Source organism: Loxodonta africana, chromosome 19 (assembly GCF_030014295.1).
Source record: "Loxodonta africana isolate mLoxAfr1 chromosome 19, mLoxAfr1.hap2, whole genome shotgun sequence".
Lineage (NCBI taxonomy): Eukaryota > Metazoa > Chordata > Mammalia > Proboscidea > Elephantidae > Loxodonta > Loxodonta africana.
The window spans coordinates 74,088,097-74,108,907 of record NC_087360.1 but is presented as its reverse complement, the minus strand read 5'-3'; the positions used below and the strand labels follow the sequence as shown (position 1 = coordinate 74,108,907).

General features: G+C 38.5%; 1 non-coding gene across 1 annotated transcript; it reads left to right on the top strand.

Moving 5' to 3' along the window:
- Nucleotides 1-3,123: 3,123 nt before the first annotated feature.
- On the top strand, nt 3,124-3,230 carry LOC111751323 (U6 spliceosomal RNA). Its single transcript, XR_002786401.1, has one exon. It is a non-coding gene; the product is annotated as a U6 spliceosomal RNA (small nuclear RNA).
- The last annotated feature ends 17,581 nt before the right edge of the window (nt 3,231-20,811 follow it).

Below are 20,811 nucleotides of genomic sequence, written 5' to 3'. Positions count from 1 at the left end.
TAGACTAGGAACTGTGAACACAAAATTAAAATCAGCATGATGTTGACCCTAAATGACCCACAACCCTTTCTATAGTCACTGTCACTGTCTTTGCTCAAAATCAAATTGCTTAATAATCTAATACTTTGCAATTGTCTCGTTCTCTTTTGTCTATTTGCTCACCTCTCTCCCCGTCCCCTTTCCTTATATTAATATTCAAAATATTTTCATTACATTGATTTGGTCACTAGCTCAAGATCCTCCGTTTTCCTTTACACATACATATATTGCCATCACGAAGTTTACAATTCTTAGCCTAATATGTAAGCCCTCCATGGTCTAATCTAAACCTACGTTGTAAAATGTGATTGCGTACTAATTCTTAACCCACTTCTCACTCAGTGGTCTCTGGATTATTCCAGCCTCTATCCTCTTTCCCATTGTCTGTGCTTCCAGCTCCATGAGAGTCATATCTTCCCTCTCTGATGATCTACCTGGGTTCTACTGAGCTTTCAAAGCCCGCTTCTAACCCATTTTTGTCTCCACATCTTCCCTTTCGTTTGTAACACTCAGTAATTTTTACCACTCTGACACTTAAGTATATGCCATCTGTAGCACTTATGAGGTACCGAGATCAAACTTTATATTAACATTTTAAATATTTGAATAGATTGTGAACTCCCTAAGAAACAAGGACTTTATACTCTTCTATCCCTCAGAAAATCATGCTCAAAAAGAAAAAAGAAACATATATATATATATAAAAAAAAATATATATATATATATATAAAATGTTATGTTTAATAGTCTGGTCTGTTACAGAAATAATTTAAGTAATCTTACATACATGCATATCTCAAAAAGGGAAAATAAAAGTTTTTAAGAGAATGAAAGGGTCTAAATAAATTGAATGATAGTAAAATTATGTGTTAATTGATCTATCTATTTTTTCATATAAATTATTTTGGAACAAAATATAGGTAACTTGGAGATAATAACTGAATACAGATGATTCAAACCAAACCCACTGCAGTCCAGGTGATTCCGACTCATAACGACCCTACAAGACAGAGTAGAAGTACCCCATAGGGTTTGAAAGGCTGTAGTCTTTACGGAAACAGACTGCTACATCTTTCTCCCGTGAAGTGACTGGTGGGGTTGGCACCCGAGCATTTTAACCACTACGCCAACAGGGCACCTTTGAATATAGATGATAGTCATGCTTATTTCTAAAGACCAAAAACCAAACCCGTTGCTGTCAAGTAGATTCTGACTCCTAGTGACCCTATGGGATGGAGTACATCTGCCCCATATGGTTCCCAAAGAGAGGCTGGTGGATTGGAACTGCCTACATTTTGGTTGGCAGCCAAGCTCTTAACCACTCCATCACCAGGGCTCCTATTGATGAATAGTTAATAGTTTTCCTCCCTGACAAGCATAAAATGACCAATATAACCACAGAAGATTTTTGGTCTTTTCTTGAATTATGAAAGAGTATGATAATTTGCAAAAGAGTTATATCTGAATAATATGTATGGTTATAGGTTATTACATATGTATGATTATGTTATTATATATTGTTTATGTATGCATATTTGCATATAACACTTCACTTGTAGTAATGCATATGAAAATCCATCAGACTAAGTAAAGCTACTTTCGAGGTCGTGTACTCTAGTTTTGCTCTTTATTCTCTAATTTCATTTGATTTATTTCCGTTACTTCAATATCTTCAACTGTATCACGTGTGTTCTGGCATAGTTGGCAGTTTGCAGAGTTGTAGGAAGCACTTTGCTTTCATCTCTAATAAAGAACAGTAGCTCTTGGTGAAGCTATTTAGACTCTGAAGCAACATTATGCAAAACATTAGTCATTCTGTCTGTGTGAGGAAAGCCAGTGTAGTTTATGACATTCCCACGAGGCTGTCATCTCACTCTGTGGGCATTGAAAGTTTATGATGAGCTTAGACTCCAATATACTCAGTCAATAAGGTACATTGAGCACTGTGGGAAAAAAAAATAGCTACAGACATTTGAGATGACTCATTCCCTAGCCTTGGAATTATACTATTTTAGAAGAGTAGTTTTCTACCTCACAGGGTTTGTGTGGGTGTGTGGTAGAGTAGATAAGATTCTGAAAAAAAAAAGTTTTCTTTTGAAATTATAGCGTTGATGTTCAACTTAGTTCTCCTTGAAAGTGAGAAAGGATGGCAAATACGAGCAGATTGTGAGTGAGTCAGCCTTACATACCCTAATCACTCATGGCATTCCTCCCCACCAGAGGCTGGGAGACGCCCCTCCATCCATCTCTCCAGGCAGCTACTGCAAATTGATCGGAATTGGCATGTGCGGTATAACCAACTGGCCATCCTCATGTTAAACTTCTCCTAGAACATTTTTTTTTTTTAGAGTGTCACATATAAGTTTATTTACACCTTACTCCATACTCCCACTTGCTCTCCCCGTAATGAGTCAGCCCTTCCAGTCTCTCCTTCCGTGACAATTTTGCCAGCTTCCAACTCTCTCTATCCTCCTATCCCCCCTCCAGACAGGAGATGCCAACACAGTCTCAAGTGTCCACCTGATACAAATAGCTCACTCTTCATCAGCATCTGTCTCCTACCCACTGTCCAGTGCCTTCCATGTCTGATGAGTTGTCTTCGGGAATGGTTCCTGTCCTGTGCCAACAGAAGGTTTGGGGACCACGACCGCCGGGATTCTTCCAGTCTCAGTCAGACCATTAGGTCTGGTCTTTTTATGAGAATTTGGGGTCTGCATCCCACTGATCTCCTGCTCCCTCAGGGGTTCTCTGTTGTGCTCCCTGTCAGGGCAGTCATCGGTTGTGGCCGGGCACCATCTAGTTCTTCTGGTCTCAGGATGATGTAAGTCTGGTTCATGTGGCCTTTTCTGTCTCTTGGGCTCATAGTTATTGTGTGACCGTGGTGTTCTTCATTCTGTTTTGATCCAGGTGGGTTGAGACCAATTGCTGCATCTTAGATGGCCGCTTGTTAGCATTTAAGACCCCAGACGCCCTATAACATTTTTAAAGCATTTTTTATGAATGAATTGATCATGTAATAATTACATACCAAAATTTTGAAACTATTGTTTTATTTTAATTCACTTATTAATAAAGGTCACTCTGGTGCTCGCCTGGGCAGCACATATATTAAAGTTGGAACGATACAGAAAAGATTAGCATGGTCCCTGCGTGAGGATGACACGCAAATGCTTGAAGTGCTCCATATTTTTAAAACAAAGAAGTTTCCTGGATATAACCAAACACTTCAAAGGCCAGAGTAGCAGGGACGGGGTCTGGGGACCATGGTTTCAGGGGACACCTAGGTCCATTGGCATAGTAAAATCTTTTAAGAAAACGTTCTGCATCCCACTTTGCTGAGTGGCGTCTGGGGTCTTGAACACTAGCAAGCTGCCATCTAAGATGCATCAATTGGTCCCCACCCACCTGGAGCAAAGGAGAATGAAGAACACCAAAGACACAAGGTAAATATGAACCCAAAAGACAGAAAGGGCCACATAAACCAAAGACTCCAACAGCCCAAGACCGGAAGGACTAGATGGTGCCCAGCTACCACCAATGACTGACCTGACAGGGAACACAACAGAGAATTCATGATGGAGCAGGAAAACAGTGGGATGCAGACCTCAAATTCTCTTTAAAAGACCAGACTTAATGGTTGACTGAAACGAGGGACCCTGGAGGTCATGATCCCCAGACCCTCTGTTAGCCCAAGGCTGGAACCATCCCCAAAGCCAACTCTTCAGACAGGGATTGGACTGGAGTATAAGACAGAAAATGATACTGGTAAGGAGTGAGCTTCTTGGCTCAAGTAGACACATGAGACTATGTGGGGAGCTCCTGTCTGGAGGCGAGATGAGAAGGCAGAGGGGGACAGGAGCTGGTTGAATGGGCACGGGGAGTACAGGGTGAAGAGGAGAAGTGTGCTGTCTCCTTAGAGGGAGAGCAGCTAGGAGTACATAACAAGGTGTGTGTAAGTTTTTGTATGAGAAACTGACTTGATTTGTAAACTTTCACTTAAAGCACAATAAATAAAATAATAATAATAAAAAAAGTCACTCTAATTTTTAAGAAATCAAGTTGCAGTAGTTAATTTTCCTCTGTGTATATGCTGTTCTATTTATACCATCGTTCACCTCTAAATATTTCTGGTAAAAAAGTTTCTTCAGATAATTATCACAAGACTGATTTTAATACACTGAGTAGGTTTATCATTTCATGATTTCTAAATTAACATTTAGTGTTTTCGAAGGTTTCCATTTTTAAGTTGTTATCCATTTCTTTTTAAACTTCCAAGATGCTTTCCTTAAAACTTCCTTAGATGTTTCTCTAAATGAAAATGAGAAGTCATAATTGAAATTAGCATTTAATTCTAGAACTCATTTTAGTATTGATTTTGAAAATTATTCTGAGGGATTAGATAATAATACTATTTTAAAAAATTATTGTCCTATAATTTTTTTCCCTCATGTTTACCCAGTTTACCATTTGGCTCTCTTGCCTTTCCCTTCCACAGTTTAACTGCACATTCTGTGTTTGTGATTTTTTTTTTTTAATTAGGCCTGTCTTTCTCCTCCACTGTTTGTTCATACTGTCCTTGTGTTGGGAGGTAGTAAACAGCTCTGCTCCAGTATACTGTCAAACAGACCCGCAGTATTTCAAAACCACTCGTAGTTAACTGCGCCTGAAATCATTTCAGCGGACAACCACAGGTACCCAATGCAACACAAATACTCCCTCCTCTGAAACCATAGCACCCTCTGGCGTGTATAACATCTGCTTCGACTCAGGAAAATTTGTAAGGATTTTTCAGTCTCTTTGTCCAGCTAGATGAAGAACTGTGCCTAAACTATTTATCAAAGCAATCCAAGAGGAAAAAACACCATTACCAACAAACTATGGCACCTGTGGACATGCTCTGCACGTATTTATCATGTTACCTTAAGCTATTCCCTAAAAAAAAAAAAAAAATTCCCTTAGTCTCAACTAATTTCCTTTGCCCAGAACTCTCATCAATTGAATTGCCTCGGAAGCAGAGCACAATGGGGGCAATTTGACTAAACTGAAGATACAGGACACAAAAGCAGTAAATAAGTAACTTCTAGAAATCTATTTTACACAATATTCTCATATTGCCATATTTTACATGGTTTTCCGAAAGTTTCACTAATTTTAATAATGTACAGAATCAGTGCTTTACTTCAATATCTACCAATGGCCTGACCGCCTTCATTTGAACCAGAAAAAAAAAAAAGAAAAGAAATTCAAGATGCAGTGCTTGATGGAGGCAGGGTTAAGGGTATAGAACGGGGATCAGTGACTCGGTATGAGGTTGGAAAGGAAGAATGAGGACATGCTTTTCTGATAAGGGTCTCTGTTTTATAATTGGTTAATTCATATACATGTGACACTTCAGTTGGTATTTTCTAAATACTTAAACATGTTTAAACACTTTCGTTGCTTTGTGTTTTGAAAGAGCGGATTATTTAGTAAAGCACTCCACACTTGAGATGACTTTGGTAACACTGGTTCTTGACATTTTAGGTAATAGAGTATAAATAAAAAACGATGAATTGGCATAAGTTCTAAATATTTTCCTTGCTCTTCCCTTTGCTGGGGACCAAACCAAAATTAATTATTTAAGCATTCACTGTGAGCTTGCTATGTGTAAATAATGAGATTGTTAGGGATAAAGGCAAAGTGCATTTCGTTGTGGTTATTAGATTTGGATAACTGCAAGTGGGGAATGTATCCTTCCCAAGATCCTAAAGTAAATGGTAGAGTAAGAAAAGAGCAATCCATACACACACACAGACAGCACAGATTTTCAACAATTAAATTGTGGAAAATCCATAAATGGGATATTATTTGGTGAAGATTAAGTTTTGCACATTATGCTGGTATAGAGAGATAGTGACCGTTCTGAAAAACCCAAAACCAAACCTATTGCTGTCGAGTTGATTCCAACTCACAGTAACCCTATAGAAAAGAGTAGAACTGCCCCATAGGGTTTCCAAGGAGGGGCTGGTGGATTCGAACTGCCAGCCTTTTGGTTAGCAGCCAAGCTCTTCACCACTCTGACAGCTGGGCTCCAGTGACCATTTTAGATCCTTATAAATCAGGATTTTTTTTTCTTTTATGGGATAATGAATCCAAATTTCGTTCACCTATATTCATGAATCTTTTTGAAGAAATTCACTTAGATTACAAGTCATATACCTCCTTATGCATTTCTGAATTAAAATAAAAATCATCTCATAGTTTCTCCTAGAATTCATAACCATTTTAATGTTCATATGTATTAATATTAACTCTAATTAAATGATATTCACTTTTCTATATCTCGAAAACTACTTCTGAGTGGAGCAATAATGTGTTACTTTGAAATTCCAGAGAAATAACTGATTTGTTACTTAGTCATGTGGTCAGAGAAAACAAGATATTGTACTGTTGTACCTGGGGTTCAAACCTGAAGAGCATTGTGGTAGATGGCAAAGGGATGGGGCAGAGAGAGCTGTGACAGACTGGCTAGCTGGTCTACTGCTAACTGGTGGGTGTCACAATGTCCCCTGCTTCTCCTGGGGAAGGCTGAGGTGGCCTTGTGTGGTTTGGAGAAAAAAGTACACACGAGGAGATGACAGGATGGAAGTTGAGACTTTGCTTAGTCTTGACTACATCTGGGTTTAATTTGTCACTAGTCCCTTGCTATCTCTCTTTCTATCACCAGAATCTGTCACTAAAATTTATCACCAAAACCTGCATGAGTATTCCCAAGATGTATGTTGCTCTTCCCTCCCTGTCAAATTTGAAAAAATAGGTATCAGTATTCAAGCTGTGGTATGGTACAGGTAAGGAAACCCTGGTGGTGTAGTGTAGTGGTTAAGAGCTACAGCTGCTGACCAAAAAAGTTGGCAGTTTGAATCCACCAGCCGCTTCTTGGAAACTCTATGGAGCAGCTCTACTCTGTCCTACAGGGTCGCTATGAGTTGGAATCGACCTGACGGCAATGGGTTTGGTTTGTTTGGTTTTTTTTTGGTATAGGTAAGGAAAAGTGTATAAGGATTGTGAAAGTTTAGCATAATTTCCCAGTCTCATTATTGACTGTCTGGTTTACATCAATGTGGTGCATATTAAGGCCATTCTGCTGAAAATAGAAAGCTGGCACTGGAAACTATTACACTCTTTTACTTATATCCTAGTTTGTGCAGTAAGTATTTCATGAGGATCTGCATGGGACAAGCACTCTTTGACCATGGAAATATGTAAGTGAATAGAATATAATCAGTGAGCGAGACATGGCCTGTTTAACTACAAAGGACAAATACAAAACACAAAACTCAGATAACACCATGTATTACGAGTAGATTGGAGGTTGGATGAGGAATATCATTATAATTTATCATTAAAAACGGAGTGTTTCTTTTTTTCGTTCTTATTTTAACGTACTTAGAAACAAAATTAGTTGTGATGTTAATCTGATAATCTTAAAAATAAGTGAGATCAAGTAAAAATGGAAAAATATATAGTATTTATATAATATAGCAAAAAAAAAAAAAAAAGCAGCCAGTGGTTTTTAGTAAACTTACTTCCTTTTACTGAGCAGCAACTAACTCCATAGTACAATGGGTTCATTTGTTTAGTTAATGACTGTTTCTCAAAAACACTTGACATGGTTTACAGTCAATTAGTATTGGTTTAGTAATCCATCCTCATGTAAATATCTCTTCTGGCAATTGAGAAATTGTAATCAAGATGTAAATATCCAGTTTAGATTTGGAACTATATTTTTTAAAGCATTACTTGAAATATTTTTAATACAGGAAATCTGAAGTATGTTAATACCACATTACTAAGCTTCACAGAATGCTTTTTTTGGTGATGACCCTTTAAATAAATGACCTAGTGGAAATCTAATGAGTAGGAATAATTAATAATTTTCCACTTTGACGCCTCCTTCCTGCAGTGAGAGGATGGCAGAGTTCACTGTTTTTGTGTTGCTCAACTTACAAAGGGGGACAGACGAGTCGTGCGTTGAGCGGCGGCCACAGTCTTGGTATGTGCGTCTGCTCCTGCTTAAAACACACTTCTTCCTCTGAAGTTGGATGCTTTCCAAGGAGATTGCACTTATCTCCAGGTCTCTATAGGAGACTGCTGCTGGATTCCAATCCTCAGGGGTACAAAATAGGCTCTTAGAATAATTTTATTCAATTTCAGAGTAGAACTGCCCCATAGGGTTTTTTTCCAAGGAGTGGGTGGTGGATTTAAATTGCCAACCTTTTGGTTAGCAGCCGAGCTCTTAACCAGTGCACCATCAGGGTTACTTTAGCTTAAAAAAAAAATATGAGTAATTTTCACCCCTACTACATTTTCCCTCATTGCTCTGCACAGTTGCCTTTTATTCAGTCCCTTGGTCTTCCAGCTTCTTTCTTGGCTTGATTTTCAAATTTCAGTTTTCTTTTCTTGAACTCAGTATAAACTTTTTTCATAGAACAGTGGTAAACAAATTTGACCTATCATTTTTTTTTCCTCTCATTTTCAATTACAATCTTGTTTTTACTTTACATTTGTGTATGCATTTTCAATATGTGGTCATACCCTGCTCACAACAACCCTGGGTGGATTTTAATTCTTCTCATTTTGCAGAAAAAGCGCCTAGACCATAAATCTCATGTCCAGTGATACTCACAGAGAAACTCAAACCAATCCCCCAACCCTTTGCCTTCAAGTGAAATCCAATTCATAGCAACCCTGTGGAACAGGGTGGAACGACCCCACAGGGCTTCCAAAGAGTGACCTGTGGATTTGAACTGTCAACGTTTTGGTTAGCAGCCTTAGCTCTTAATAACTGTGCCACCAGGGCTCCACACATAGAGAGAAGGGAGCTAATAACTATCGTGAAATAAGTATATATTCATCTTTCCCAGGTTTTTATGCTTTTGCTTTTCATGGATGTGAGGATAACTTAGGTGTGTGTATAGACATGTATGTGAACATGTTGATAGAGTGTTCTTGTTTTTGTCATTTAACATTATATGGTCTGTGACCTGCGAATGTTCTTACATGTAGTTCTAGTTCAAATCATTTTAATTTGAATTTAAATTAAAATGATTTGATATTCCAATTTTGAATATACCACAATTTTTAGATATATGTTTCTTTATTTATGGACATTTATGTTTTTTTCACTATTTTTTTAAAAATGCCATATATATGTGTGTGTGTTTATATATATATATATAAACCCTGGAGGCATAGTGGTTAAGAGGTCAGCTGCTAACAAAAAGGTCAGCAGTTCAAATCCACCAGGTGCTCCTTGGAAACCCTGTGGGGCAGTTCTTCTCTGTCCTATAGCGTCGCTGTGAGTCGGAATCGACTGGACAGCAATGGGTTTGAGATATATATATATTTTTTTCTTTTTCCTGTATAAGTTTTGGGATTTCTATAGTGAATATAGAAGAATTGTGGGATATAGGGAATTTGTGTCTTCAGCTTAACAGGTATTTTCTTAATTGCTCTCTAAAGTGGTGCTACCCTTTCATATTCTAACGGGAAGTTTTTGGAAAATTCCTGCTTCTACATATTCTCCCCAACACTTGGTATTCTCAGCCATTTCAAATTAGCCATACACATGACTCTATTTCTGGAATCTCAGTTGTAATAAAAAAAAAATTACAGTAGTATAATTATCTACCGCTGAATCACCACCACCCCACTTTTAAACAGCTTTACAGGAAATCTTAGTATCTGATAGGGCAAGCGCTGCTCCTCCTGCTTCAAAACTGTACGTTCTCCACCTTTCACTCTTCAATATGAATTTAGGTCCATGTTGAAGCAGAAAATTGGTTTACTGTAGTTCAAAATGAGAAAAATAATTAATGGGCTGATAAAAGGCGAAACCATATTCCGAGAAAAGGAAATTAGCCTTTGTAATTTTCCAGCTGCAAACGAGTCTCTCCTATTTTTAAATAATATTCTCTATTATCATTTCTTCTCATATCTTTGATGTGCTGGTTCTCAAGAAATTACCTGCACGTATTTTTCTGTGCTCTTCAAGTTTCTCCAAACAGGCTTTACGAGTTTCACATTTCTGCTCCCGCGCCTTTTCGCTGCCTGAAATGCCACCACTCTGCCTTATTCTTCATTTATTAAAGTTTTATAGCTTATGTGAAACCTGCATCGAATACTCCTGTGAAGCTGCCTGGTCACCCAACCAGACGGTGATCATTCCCCATCAAATTCCGGGGGAGTCTCTTACTCCTGGCAAACTTACAGACCTGCATACACCGCTGCCATTGCTCCCATACCGTCCTCGCGTCCTTCCTCCCCAGTCCAGCCTAGAGATCACTGAATTCTGGGTAGATTCCTTTACAGGGGACTCCAGTGTCTGACGACATTCCTCCCCAGTCCAGCCTAGAGATCCCTGAACTCTGGGTAAATTCCTTTACAGGGGACTCCAGTGTCTGACGACATTCCTCCAGTTCAAGCCAACTCAACTTCTCTGAGTTTACCCATTGAGTTGTTGGTCTAATTGGAAATCTCATTCTTTTAAAATTATGATGTATTCTTAACTTTAGTAATTTCTCTACAGGCTTCACTGTTTTTTCCATATTTGTGTACTACTTATGCTATTTTCTGAGTTCTGCTTTAAATTGATTTGTTACCTGTAGTTAAATAAATGTATTTTTAAAGGAAATTTTAAACCAGTACTGGTTGATTTTTAAAATATGAAACCAATTTCATCTGCCATAAGTAACAGGTAACAGGAAAGATAAATGTGATGAAAGCAAAAAAAAAAAAAAAAAAGCCATTTAATCCCAAGTAGAGGGATACTGGAGCCCTGTTGGCACAGTGGTTTAGTGCTCAGCTGCTAAGCAAATGGTCAGCAGTTGGAACCCACCAGCTGCTCTGCGGGAGAAAGATGTGGCAGCCTGCTTCCTTAAAGATTACAGCCTTGGGAACCCTAGGGGGCAGTTCCACTCTGTCAACTCGATGGCAATGGCTTTAGAGGGATAAGTTTGGCCCAAAACTTTGCTAATTTCTCTAATAGCTCTTTTTTTTTTTTTTGGAGGAGGTGTGAGAAATCAGTAATGTGCTTATGAGTTACATAAAACAGGGTTTCTATGTGAAATACTAAGAAAGCATGGAAACAAATATTGCCGGAAATAGATTTTTCTTTATGCAAACCAAAGACTTTTAATGTCATTACCTGAAATAATTTCACTGGCCACTTAATTTACCTCTACAGGTAGTACATACCTCACATTTGAGAAGCTCAAATGTCATTTACTTGCCTATTTATGGATACTAGATCTGTAACTTAAAGCTAGAAGCCACGTGGTGTATATTGTTGTATTTGTCCTGCTTTGTGTGCGCTAGGCATTTAAGAAATATTTGTGCAGGAAGTAGTGAGGAATTAAGAACACAAAAACTTCAACATTTGTTTTCATGCTTATCTACAGACCTGAGCCCAAAACCCAATCTTCCACCCATTTGTGGGACTTCGACTATGTTAGCTTTTTGGAGCCTCAGATTAAAATTGTTAATTGAAATGGGACTTTGGATAACTACTAGAGTGTCACTGATGAGAGAACGTGGTATCCTATGCAAAGTGCTTGGCCCACAGGCAGAGTGGGGTGTGGCCGAGATGGTGAATTCTGAATTCTGGAGGTGCCGGTTACATCTCTTTCTGTTCTACCAGCTCTTGCTTCTACCAGGTCCTGGAGAAATTGCTTGACTTCTCCACGCCTCATTGTCTTTGCCTTACGAGTGATAATAACAACCACCTCCCTGCCTGGGTTGTGGTGAGGATAAATGAACTAACAGTTGTGGGGCATTCAGTGTGTATCTGGCACAGAATAATCCTTGTATGAATGTTTGCTGTAATTATTATTGCTAATTCCCTTACCTGCCTCTCAAATGAAGAGAGATTCAGTGCAAAAATGGGTGGTTGTTTTTCAACTGAAAGAATTCTTTTTTAATTTGTTAGAGAACATTATTTGGGTGGGTATGAATGAAAATAGATTACTTCATTTTGGTTCATTTTCAGGTTAAATAGGAACACTTAGCCTTTTAGTTTAGGAATATAACCAACCATAAAAAAACCAACATAGGCTTGGCATAAACATACCTAATAGGGAGGACTTAAGTACAATTAAAATGCAGAGTCATCCAGATAGTACTAGAACACACATCAATGCCACGTCAGCTAATACTGTGTCATGGAAATAATCCAGAGAATAAATGCCTTTTAACCCTTCATAAAATCCGTATAATCTTTAAAACACATTTTCAAATGTGCATTTTCACTCTTTCAGATTAGTTTTTTAAAGCTTTTTAAACAGTTAAATTAGCTGATGCTTATTATTGTTTCTTTTTGCCTTTATTCCAGACTGCCTTTTCTGAACTATACAAGATGAATTAGCTAATGAACGAATAGCAAGGGTCATCTTGTCTGCTGGTAGTTTCAGTTATTCTCAGAAACAGCAATTGAAACACGTTCATACAATTCTGTTTTTTGTGCTGTTTCTTAACTGTAAGAAAGGTACGTTTAAACAAGGTAAATACAATATTAAAAGGTCACCAATTTTTAATATGGTCGATCTGTTCAGATGATCGGGTAGAAGCATGAATTAAAAGTATCGTATCCTGGTATATAGTTGTTTAGAGTCCCTGAGTGGTGCAGGTTAATGTGCTCAGCTGCTAATCAAAACTTTAACAGTTGTTGTTAAACTTGGAAGAAAGGCCTGGCAATCTCCTTCAGAAAAATCAGCCACTGAAAACCCTATAGAGTGCAGTTCTACTCTGACACACATGGAGTCACCATAAGTCAGAATCAACTCAACTGGCAAAAATATAGTTCTTTGGATCCTTGGAGGGGATGCTTTTTTCAAAGATAAATAATTTTATAAAATGCAATCAGTTGATACCGTATTAGGTGACCAAATAAAGCGTTCTAGCATTGAGAGGATCTAGAATCAAGTCTTTATGCAAAGCGCTGAAGGAAGCGCTTTCCTCACCCCATGGACAAGCAATGGGGTTGGGTCAGATGGGAATACCACGGGAAGCTCCGTGGAGCAAGCTCATTTCCTGGCCCAGTGGTGGAGATTTTATGATTTGGTTACTGCAAAATCAACCCAGTAAATAATCAAACTATTTTCTCTTATATGTGTGAATGCAATGATCTATCTCACTGAGTGAGGGATGTATTTAAATAAGTGTCTTTTCTTTGAACTCTGTAAAACTATTTTGTGTGTACATGAGGAAGCTTTTTTATTTTGTAGCTTCATGTCACTTCTATCCATCTTAAATACATTAACATATTGAAAATTCTTTTCAATTCCCAAACTACTAAATAAAAATAAAACAAGCTCTTTAAAAGCTCATGAAAATAGTTAGTAGACAGATTTAAAAAGAAATACCCATTGCCGCTGAGTCGATTCCGACTCAAAGCAACCCTGCATAGGACAGCAGAACTGCCCCACGGGGTTTCCAAGGAGCTGCTGGTGGATTCAAAATGCCGACCTTTTAGTTAGCAGCCGAGCTCTTAACCACTGTACCACCAGGGCTCCAAGAGATAGAGAGGGGCTGAAATTTCATTCTATAATATAGCCTCTAAGGTTGTTCAAATTAAACATTTATTTTCTGTCTGCAAACAACTGGATTTTAGTTTATATATATATATATATATATATATATATATATATATATATCCCTGGGTGGTGCAAAAAGTTAAGTGTTTAGATGCTAACTCCACCACAGTGGGTTTGATTTTTGGGTTTGTGTACCTGCAGCTTGCCAACAGCCCATCTCATGCTGGCAATGTCAGTGTGAATAGCGTCACACCTGCCAATGTCGTTTTGCCTCTTGGTGCTGATACACCTTCAACTGGGCAAAGCACCTTCTCAGCCTCCTTTAAAACTGCCCTATTGGCTAAGTTTTACTGTTAATGTCACATGAGGGGGATCTAAGAATTGAATTACTTCAATATTAGGAGCCTACTTCTAAGTTTGTACCTAAAACATCAAAGATGGTGACAGGATTTTCATCCAATTAAGTACTGAAGAAATATTTCCAGTGTAGGAGTGTTTAATTTAAATAGTGCCTAGGGTACATGAGGTGTGTAAAATAAGCTAAGAATGACTCCCGGGTTGCTGAATTATCTCTTTTTAAAGGTCTGCATTTTTATAAAACTTTTTTCATCTGGGAATATGTTTCCCTTTGAATGTCTGTTCAGGATTCTCTTTTCTGTCAGGCTTGGCTAGAATCCCCTTCTATTTTCTCTCTCAAGAGGCAGCCCATTTGACTCAGATATCTTCCATCATTCTTAAAATTCAGTCAGCTAGGCTGCTTCTTTTCCATTATGTAAAACCCGACTACAGCATTTTCCGTAAGCTAACTGGGGGGAAAAAAAACCCAAATGGATGTTTTTCTTAAATAGCAAATTCTGACTACCATCATTTTGGAGCTTGCCTTTGAGAGTCAAGTGTCGCAAATAGGGAGAAGTTTCCGTTGCCGTGGTAAGTGGACTTGTTTTCAGTCTCACTTGACATTAGTAGCTGTTTAGAGACTCATTTTCTTGGAGCAGAACACAAAATGCCTGTCTGGTGTCTAAAGGTTACACCATATAATCTGGACCTTCCAACTATTTTAATTTTAAAATGGTATTTCGATCATGTCTTTTAAAATTAGTTTCTAGTAAAAATACTCACACAGCACTTAAGTAGGGGACCACTAGCTAAGGGATGGGAGATAAGTAAAAAAGAAATGAGTACCTTTACCATTTAAAATGGAAAGGGAACATTAACAGCTTGCTTTCCTACCCGCAGATTGCCATTATGTAAGTCAACGTTATGGTCATTTGAGAGCTGAGGAAACTGGAATAGAGAGAGGCTAAGTGACATACCCCAGGACGCTGAAGGATGGAATGGCTCAGCTGGAATTGCAACTGAGTACAGACAACTGGACGTAGATTGAGCCTATTGTGCTCCATTCCCTATCTGAACAAATAACAGAAGGTCATACTCTTAAATCTACCATGATCAACGCTTAATGAACAGTGACACCAACGTGATTTACCACTTCTCCTAGAAAATAAGCTACTCCCAAAGAAGAAGTTAAGGGTCTTGGGAAACAAGGTTAAATCTTCAGGGTGACAAGGATGTAGCATATTGCTGCTTTGGTGTGCCAAATTCTAACTCTGTAATCGGAAATTCAAAGCAATTTCCCAAATTGTCTAGCTTGCTCTCCAGGAGACACATGGTCTTCTTGTATATTCATATTTCTCATAGCGGGGACATAGGTCTGAGAAGAAATTAGATGCTCAATTTATATTTTAATATTAAGATACCAGATTAGTGAGCAAAGTAAACAAATAAGTTGCTATTCTTTTCCAGTCTTTAACTTATATCTCTGTTTATCTAGTGTTCGTGTGAATGGTATTATGCCTTTTAAGGTAATGTTTTAAAAAAAATTATATCAATCATGTAAGCTATAAAGAAAGATAAAAATCATGGATTTTCTAGACTATCTATCTATCTATCTATCTATCTATCTATCTATCTATCTATCTATCTATCTATCTATCTATCTATTTTTTTCAGCTTTATCACCAGGCTGGCAATTTTGTGGTAAAATCTAGACTAGAGATAATAGGTTCTCAATGCCTGTTCTTGAACTTTACTTTCTGATTTCTTCAAGCTTTTGTGCAAAGCTTGAGAAGCCTTTTTCTATTCTTGTTGAAACTCTAGGATTTATAAAAGCTATGTCCCAGAACTCACCTCGAAACCTCTCAGTTCTTGCTGCCATTTTTAAGTGGTTCAAATCCCTCCCCATTAAGGTCACAAGGATATAATCACATGGCACACAGTCCGGCAGGGTTATGTAGTCAGTCTTTCAAACTGTTTCCCTTGCATTCGATAAATAGTTCCTATTTTTACCCTTACTGTGTCCAGCAACAATTTAAAACAAAACATTGCCTGCTCCTGCGCCATCTTTACCGTTGTTGGTATGCCCAAGTCCTTCGTTGCTGCCACTGTGTTTCTGAGTACATTCCAAACTAGGAGGCTCATCTCCCAGCACTATATTGGACAACATTTAGTTGTGACCCATAGTGTTTTCATTGGCTCATTTTCAGAAGTTGATTGCTAGGCCTTTCTTCCTGGTTTGTCTTAGCCTGAAACCTCTGATGAAACCTGTTCACTATGGGTAACACTGGGAAATACCAGTGGCATAATGTCTAGCATCATAGCAATACACAAGCCACCAGCATAGGACAAACTGACAGATGGATGGTGGTCACAAATATTAGCAGGGGTCTATAGTTTTTTAGCCTTTCCTCCTTCTCCAGAAAGATGCCACAGCTGATAATATTGATATGTTACCTTCTTCCTCCACTCTCAGTTTAAGATGATAAATAGTAAAGCCTAGCTGAAAGAGGAGAAAGACTGTTGGGGTGAAAAGGAGAAGATTGTACGTATATAGAATTGAAATGGAACTGTGAGTCCTCCGTATCAGAATACTAGTGAATAAGATCAAGAAATATTCTCAGCTAGTTAATATCATTATAACTTCCATATTTTACCTCCGAGGAGCCCTGGTGGAGCAGTGATTAAGCCCTTGGTTGGTAATCAAAAGGTAGGCAGTTCAAACCTACCAACTGCTCCATGGAAGAAAACTGTGGCAATCTGCTTCCATAAAGATTAAAAAGATTACAGCCTTGGAAACCCTATGAGGCAGTTCTACTCTGTCCTGTAGGGTTGTTATGAGTCAGATGAACTTGATGGCTGTGGGTTTGGTTTGGGTTTATGTTACCCGCACTGTGTGGACCCCAGCTGCCTGGCTGGTCTTCTGTCGTGTCTCCAATTCCTCTGCCACCACCTCCTGGAAAGCCAGAACTCATCCATGGATGGATCCCAACTTCTCACCTCCTATCCTGACCCCATATTGAGTTTTCTCATTCCTTTTTCCCTCTCTATCTCACAGCCTTCATATAGAGTTGGCCTGGTCCTTGATTTAATACTCTAACGACAGACCACTCTCACCTGAAATTTGATTTCTTTGCTCTTCTTTATACCTCAAAGATTGGCTCCACTTTCTCATTTTCCATTTAGCCCCCTCCAGTTAGGCTTTCCAAAAGGTCAGCAGTTCGTATCCACCAGGAGCTCCTTGGAAATCCTATGGGGCATTTCTACTCTGTCCTGTAGGGTCGGTATGAGTCGGAATCTACCTGACAGCAAGGAGTTTTGGTTTTGTTCTAATTAGGCCTTCAAGTACTTAAATGCCACTTTTATGTCTGTTATTAGAAGAGTTGGAATCCACTCGAAAGCAATGGGCTTGGTTTGTTTTTTTTTTTTCTTTTATCAATGGTCTCATCTTAGGTGTCACTTCCTTAAAAGATATTTCTAGCATTTTCAAAGTAGTCCTCCCATTATGTGCCTTCCTATGGCTATCACTATCTGATATAATATTGCCTATATAAAGTATGGAAACCCTGGTGGCGTAGTGGTTAAGTGCTACGACTGCTAACCAAGAGGTTGGCAGTTCAAATCTGCCAGGTGCTCATTGGAAACTCTATGGGGCAGTTCCACTCTGTCCTATAGGGTCACTATGAGTTGGAATCTACACAACGGCAGTGGGGTTTTTTTTTGTATAAAGTATCTACTATGTTACTGTATTTATTATCTTCAGAGCAGATTACTCTTTGATATATTGCTTGATTATTCTTCTACTTGTTTGTTGTGTTTTCTCCACATGAACTGTGAAGTCCATGAATGTGGCAATCTGTAACTCTACGGGCACATAAAAACCCAAAACCAAACCCACTGCCATCGAGTCAATCCGGACTGACAGCGACCCTGTAGGACAGAGTAGAACCGCCCGATAGAGTTTCCAAGAAGCGCCTGGCAGATTGGAACTGCCCACCTTGTTGGTTAGCAGCCGTAGCACTTAACCACTACGCCACCAGGGTTTCCACACGCACATTAAATACATATTTTTTGAATAAAGATTCACTTCTGCCTAGAGTCCCAACCATCATTCCCTACACTACGTACTTATATACCCACTGTTATAGAGTAGGTTCTGACTCATAGCGACCCTATAGGACAGGGTAGAACTGCCCCATAGGGTTTCCAAGGAGCGGCTGGTAGATTTGGACTGCCACTCTTTCAGTTAACAGCCAAGTGCTTAGCCACTGCGCCACCACACCAGGACTCCTAAGCACTTACATAAAAATATTTAAATAATGGTGACAGCTGGGTTGGAATAATTAGGCGCACCCCCTTGGCCTTAGTACTTTGGGCTGTGGTTCCCTTTTGGGAGGCAAGGGAGTAAATAGCTAATGATCTCTGTTACTTGAGGTAATTTTTTCCCCATGCCATCTCGCTCAGTTGGTCTTCCAGACTTCCCCAGGGCTAGGTTGTTAGTGATGAACCCTGTTTCGGCCATTCCAGGTTAAGTCATTCCCTTCTAGTCTTTTATGCTATGTTATTAAATTTCCTGAACAAAATAGCTCTTTCTGAAAACCAGATTTTCCATATCTTTAGAGAAAATGTTGAAAAAGTTACAGGGTTTAATTACAGTTCATAAGGTTTAATTCTATTTGTCTCTACATCTTTGATTTAACTTCATAACATCCTGCTGGAAATTGTATTCACACTGTTTTTAAGTGCCTTTCTTCCTAGAGAAAAGAGCAATGGCCAAATTTAAACCAGCCCTTCTCTGATTAGCCTTAGTGAGTGGGGATACAAAGGAATGCACTTGACATTAATGCAAGCAATGCTGGTAACCTCTCCACCCAAGGACTGGAGGCTGAACACATCCCTGGTCTTCACTAAGAAACACCGGATTGTGGAAGTTATTTGATCTGAATGCTTTGTAGATGTGAACTATTCGAGATAGAATTCAGAAGCTAAAATGAGGAGAATCTCAGTTATTTTGAGTAGCAAGGAGGGGTTGCACAAACTCACAAGACAAAAGAATTCCAAGAAATGATTTTGAGCACATTGAATTTGAATTGTAGAGGGCAGTAGAGAGATAGGACTAAGCCAGAAAAATCATGATTCTCTGTCTCTCTCTCTCTCTGCCTGGAAATCTATTTATCTGTTCAGAGAAAATAGCTACCTTTGCAATTGTACATTTGTTTGGTGAGATTCCTTTAGAATGACAATAGGCACTTAGAGAAAAAAATCATTTCTCTCTCACTTATAGAACTCTCAGAATGCCAAGGAAACTAAGATGTTTCAGAATATGGTTAATATAAGAAAGTGGATTAAATAACTAAGGAAATGTTGAAAAAGTTTCCAATTTAAGGTAGTTCGCATAATCCAAGCTATAAACTGTTACTATTATTTGCTAGCACGCTACTACTGCATGTGAACAGTCGCTGACAGCTTTTATGTGATTTTCAGAAACATTAAGAAAATAAGAACTTAATGAAAAAAAACTTTTAAGCTTGGGTTTTTTTTTTTTTTTTTTTTAACTTTGAAACTCCAAAGTGTTTTGTGATGAGAATGGTATGTAAAGAAGAAATAATGCTAAGCTTGGCTTCAGTTAGGAAAACCCCCATAAAAAAACCCGTTGCCGTCGTTAGGAAAATACTATTGAATTCCTTGAGCTGATAAAATAGCTTTAATTCAATAATTGTGTTCTTGTTTTCTTAACAGCCTTTTCTTTTGGTCTTTTCTTATACCATTTGTTCTTCAAAATTGTAGGAGTATTTGTTATATTTACTAAATATATCTCTTAACTTCACAAAAAAGAAATTCAGTCTCATTGCTGAAAGACCATTTTCTTTGTCCTCGATGTTTTATTTCAGAGATTCTTCACTTTCCATTTATTTTCTAAGGCACCTTAATCTTACCTTCATGTATAAATAGAACTTGGAGAGTAGAATATCCTAGAGAAGAAGATTGTTTTAACATGAAATTAAAGGGAATGTATGATGTGAATGGAAACTCTGGTGGGGTAGTGGTTAAGTATTAATGGCTGCTAACAAAGGGTCGGCAGTTCAAATCCGCCAGGCGCTCCTTGGAAACTCTATGGGGCAGTTCTACTCTATCCTATAGGGTCATGGCATCGGGTTTGTAACTTTTCAGAGACCAGCTCTGCAAGGGATTTCAATATAGGGCTCACCAGTCAGGCCTTTGGCACTCTCTGCTTTTCCCCCATGTCTGAGTCCTATCTTATTGTTTCTCCTTCTCCAGCTCTTTCTTGCTCCTTTCTTTAAATATGGTGGTGCCTAGAGTTCTGCTGTAGGGTAGTATCCTTTCACCGTACTTATTCAATCTGTACACCAAACCAAAAAGCCAAAGTCACTGTCAAGTTGGTTCCAACTCATAGCAGCGACACTAGAGGACAGAGTAGAACTTCCCAATAGGGTTTCCAAGACATGGCTGGTGGATTGGAACTGTCAGTCCATTGGTTAACAGCCAAGCTCTTAACCACTGCGTCACCAGGGTTTATCTGTATGCTGAGCAAATAATCCGAGAAATTGGACTATACAGAAAAGAATGCAGCATCAAGTTGGAGGAAGACTCATTAATAACCTTTAGTATGTAGATGAGACAATCTTTCTTGTTGAAAGTGAAGATGACTTAAAACTTTCACTGATGAAGATCAAAGACTACAATCGTCAGTATGGATTACACCGCAACATAAAGAAAACGAGAATCCTATGAGCAACATCACGATCAATTAAGAAAATACTGAAGTTTTCAAGGATTTCATTTTACTTGGATCAAAAATCAACACCCATGGGAGAAACAGTCAGAAATCAAACAACATATTACATTAAGC